This window comes from Frieseomelitta varia, unplaced genomic scaffold (assembly GCF_011392965.1).
Source record: "Frieseomelitta varia isolate USP_RPSP 00005682 unplaced genomic scaffold, Fvar_1.2 scaffold_231, whole genome shotgun sequence".
In the NCBI taxonomy this organism is placed as follows: domain Eukaryota; kingdom Metazoa; phylum Arthropoda; class Insecta; order Hymenoptera; family Apidae; genus Frieseomelitta; species Frieseomelitta varia.
The window spans coordinates 352,916-357,932 of NW_025109959.1; the positions used below are offsets into that span (position 1 = coordinate 352,916).

The 5,017-nt window shown below is 39.1% G+C and overlaps 1 protein-coding gene across 3 annotated transcripts in view; it reads left to right on the plus strand.

Annotated features, from left to right (window-relative positions):
- The window catches only part of LOC122527740 (cAMP-dependent protein kinase catalytic subunit 1), a 3,161-nt gene extending 2,864 nt beyond the window's left edge, over nucleotides 1-297 (plus strand). The window contains exon 2 of one of the 3 annotated variants that reach the window (XM_043652188.1): nucleotides 60-297. The gene's annotated coding sequence lies outside the window, so the exon portion shown is untranslated. The remainder of the gene's footprint in view (nucleotides 1-59) is intronic. The other 2 variants (XM_043652189.1, XM_043652187.1) reach the window with 2 other exon arrangements.
- The last annotated feature ends 4,720 nt before the right edge of the window (nucleotides 298-5,017 follow it).

Here is a 5,017-nt window from a genome sequence, read left to right on the forward strand (position 1 = left end):
GTGTGTGTGTGTGAGAGAGAGAGAGAGAGAGAGAGAGAGAGAGAGAGAGAGAGAGAGAGAGAGAGAGAGAGAGAGAGAGAGAAAGAGAGCGAGAATGAAGATATTAGAAGAAAAAGGAGAGAGAGAGAGAGAAAGAGAGAGTGAAAGAGTGTAAGAGAGTGTAAACGAGAGAATGTATTACATGTATACACGTATATACACGTGTGTGTATGAACATATGTATGATTGTGTGCGTTTACGGGCACGTCCGATGCAATAGTGTATAGAGAGAAAGGAAAAGGCGGTTTAGAAGAGCCGCCTAGGAAAAGAGAAAGGAAAGTACGGAAGATAAGCATATAAGAAGCAGATGACAGATTTTGCGCTTTATTTTGTGATTGGACTTCTGAGGAGAGCGAAAATGGAAAGAGTATTTATACGAAGGAGACACGGTAAACGGCGTATGGAGATTGAGAGAAAGTAAAGGGAGAGCGAGAGAGAAAGATAAATAAACAGATATAATATATTGAAGAAAATTACAATATATTGCATACACGAATATTATATATGTATATGTGTATATGTATATATATATGTATGTATGTATATATATACACACATACATATACATATATAAACACACATACACATACACGTATGCGTATGCTCACACACATAGTCACTATCACTAACTACCACCACAACTTTTTACATGAGAAAGATCTTTTTTTTTTCCAACCAAGTAACTGACATATTGACGTATGAGAATAACGATATATATATACGTATATGTGTGTGTTCCCTAAGATGGCTTTATTATCCGGTTTACTGGAGGCGTGTGTAAAGATTGCTCTCGATAAGTATACCATTAATATCGGAAAACGTCACTTCGCCGGAATTATTTTGTACATAATAGTGTCGCTATAATCTTCGTGAATGTCTCTCCCCCCCAACCCCCGAGCCCCTTTTACACCACGCCCCACTAACTCCATCGTCCTGTCTCTTTTAGCACATACGAAGTTTATAAACAGAAAGACTTGCCGGGAGAGAAGGATATAATATACACCAAACAATTAATTGTCATGTCGTGCATTGTTGTCTATTTGTCTACGAGTATATTTTTCTCTTCTCATTCTCGTTGGGAGAAGAAGAAAGAAGTTTTTGCCACGATACGAACCGTATTTGTAATAGCTAGTCGTCACGCGATTATTTTGCTGGAGTAATATTTATATACGACTCGTTTTTCATCGATCGTTCGCTGTGGACAACATCCGAGAAAAACAAAGAGATAGTGAGAGAGTGAGTGAGAGAAAGAGAGAGAAAGAGAGAGTGGGAGGGAGAGAGAAAGGGATGAGCGAGAGAGCGGGAGAGCAAGGGAGAGAAAGAGAAACGTAGTCCTTTATTATAATATATTATGAATCTTATTAAGAGAAAAAAAAAAAAAGAAAAAAAATGAAAAAATACTCGTTATATACTGGCTGCAGATGCACGTTGTTGAATTATATTGTACCTTGCATAAATGATACAGGAAATGGAGGAAATAAGAGACAAAAGGGAGAAAGAAAGGGAGTGAGAGAAAGTGAGAGTACTTGTGAAAATATACGATCGACGGAGTACGAGCAAAAAAAAATAAGGATTCATTTTTGGAACGTTTTTAATAGAGGACCACCGGAGTTCGTACATAGATACATTATAAGAGTATTCATATATAATTATATCGCCTTAAGTTGCTGCGCGCAAGAAAAAAAGCAACGTTATCTTTTATATAGAGCTGCACTTTTAGTACGGAATGTAAACGTGTGGACAATCCTGTATTTGTGCAAGACGGAGAAATGAAACGATATGCACAACGCGCGAAATAGCCAAGGGAAAAATCGCGCGTGTTCGCGTACACACGCGAAGTGAAAATTTTCATTAAGCAAGAGAGAGAGAGAGAGAGAGAGAATATTGAAGCGTGTTAAAACGAAATCGCACGAAGACTGTTCAGAGAAACAAACGATGAAACCAGAGACAAAAACGTATAAACGTTCATAAACGAAAGAGAACAAAAGGACACGATAACGAAATGTAGAACAGCAACAGCAGCAGTTAGCAACGACAGCGAGAGCATCCATCGCTGAAAGACGTATTTGTTGACTTTTTCTTTTTCTTTTTTTTTTTTTTCTTTCGACTAAAAAATTTCCCCTCGAGGAATGGAAACATACTGTGTACGAAATACCTTATACGGCGTATATCGTATCTCGGTGTGAAATGAATTCAAACGATCGGTTAATATAAGGAACGCGAGAATTAAAGAAACACTAACACCAAGGAGCTCTGAGCGCTGTGTCGACGATTGTGGACACGTGTCGATCGTACAATGAAAATCGATTTTACGATGTGTGAAAACACGTACGAAAAGGTCCGACACACACATACACACACACACACACACACACACGAGTAGCTTCGTCCAAGCCACACACCGTGTGCGTATGTACAGTACATAAACGTGTACTCATGTATACGAAATTACGAAACTTTCAGCGGATGACTTTCGCTGCGACATGGCTGTCCGATTATTACGCGATACGTGAATATACTTGGTTATACGCGGTTGATTATTCGCGTGAAGTCATTAGAATTACGGGAAGGCGTCGTATCAATCGGATTTCGGTGACTTGGTCAAGGCTTTAGTTAACCGGTTAACCGTTGTGAAAGTAAGGAAGTGAGTGAGTGAGTGAATGATTGAGTGTGAGAGAGAGTGAGAGTGAAAGAAGGAGAGAAAGGAGAAGAAAGGAAGAGAACGCGAAACACACAGATAAATCTATGGTCCACGTTGCGGTAACACATCTCGGGTAACTGCTGCGGTTACCAGTTTCGTCCAGCTTCGTCCTCTTTCCAAATGAGACGAAACTTAACGATCGAAGTTGCATCCAGAGACAGGCGCTGAGAAGGGAAGGGAGAACGTAATCGGTAATACAAGTTGACTTATAATACTATACAGCTTATTTTTCCGCGTGCTTCAGCTCGTATATGCATATCGCATACTCTCGATAAGAATGATGCAACGAAGAAAAAAAAAAAAAGTATATACACGTATATATATCTCAGTCTTCAAAATTCTTTATCGACAAGAATGTAATTCACGGACCGTATGGCTCCTTTTTAGATTGTGTTTATCGATTAATCCTCGAACGGTGGATGTTGGATCCAGTAGCAAAATCTTGCTTTCATTCGTTTTCCCCAAATATGGAACATACACGTTATATTTGCAAATATATTCTTCTTATTAAACGTATTCATTATTGATAGTAAGAATGAATCCTACATCTGCCAGATTGACCTTCACGAAGGATTAATTCTTAAAGCTTGCAATTTGGAAAAAGGAACCGTGAGATTTTGTCACTCTTAACGAGCAATGCGCAAGCATAAAGAAACAATACGTTCTTTTCGCCGCGTGTTGGCGGCTTTCAGAATGTATGTTCCCTCCCTACTTTGTGTACACACAAGTGTTCACTCGCGTATACTGCAGCGTTGGACAAATAAAAACAAGGATACAGCTCGGCTCGAACAAACTAGCTCGAAGTTTTTTTTGGTAAAAGAACTGCACGATGCAAAGACGGGATTATGCTTTCAAATCGTCCAATTTCGGCTGGTGTTCTATATACGCATATAAAAGTATATACACGTACACACACACCGAAACGTTGATTGCGGCGACACGGCTACTACTGTACTATAATTAACTTGTCTTTTGCTCTTGTCTTCTTTCGAGTTTCCAGTTTGAAAAATCGGTAGACTGACTCTGGAAATAGAGGAGGACTTTTTGGACAAATGTGTGTATTTTCTTCTACATTTCGCGAACACGTTTCCCGTTCGACGTATTCGGGAAGAAGGGAAATGCGATTTGATAAAATTTTTTGAACGAATATAAATTCATTTCGTTCGGTGGTATTTCTGATTTCAAGTAAATCACCGTGAATGGTCCGTATTGGAAACTTTGTTCGTAAAAGTTCCACATTATCACGCGTACATGCATATCATTATAACTGAACGCGAAATTATTAATTTAGCGCGCGCTGCGTTGCTTTATATGTTCGAAGTCGCGTAAGATCCGTTGTAACTTTTCGAAACAATTGGTTTAACTCTCGGAGTTATTTCCTCATATGTTTTCCTGACTCTTAGTAAGCTGTTAAAAATCTTCGACCGATTACGAGACTGTTACGAATGAAACAATCTTGCACGCTTCGCACTCTCATTGTGTGAATCGTGGTGTCTGATTGATTATTCGTATCTCAAGGCAACTGTAAGGCAATCGTCTAAGCTTTATCACTGGAAAACGTGAGGATTCGAAGAGATAAGACCCCTTTTTCATCGTCACGTATATGTATATTTTCACGTGTGTTGGGTTCTCTATGAATGGTCGCTGATTACGACGTCCTGATGTGGCGTTAATACGTTCGAACAATATTTATTTCCGGGGAATAGTAAGTCATATCTGTGCAATGAAAGCTACATAGGATAGTTTCGTCGTATTTGGACAACAGGGCAAATCTTTCACAAAGAACGCGTGGAACGTTCGTCAAGTGTACGAAAATCCTTTTGTAAATATTAGTTGTAAGTGATCGTTTGAAGCCGCATTATACCGCTGTGTTTGTCGTGTAGTTTTGCTGTGTTAAGCAAGATTCTTTCGCCGGGGAATTCGCCGGAGGAACGTGTTACTAAGCCGATTTTTCGATTTACGTATCCGCACTTTTGTATTATAATACAATACATACATATTATCCGTTCACCATTTTTCTTCGTCGATTCGACGGACAATGGCGACCCGTTGTTCATAAATAGATTATCTCTTGTTTCATTAAACAATCGTTGTGCAATCCGTTGACCGACGATGCGCCGAGATATATATATCTATATAATTTTAAATATTCACACGTCTAAATACTTACGTCATCGCATCGAAAGCATCTTCGTTCAAGTTCACGTCGTAAAGTGATAAATTGCATCCGTTACAGACGCATACATTCTGGTAATAACACTTTGCCCCCCATTGTGT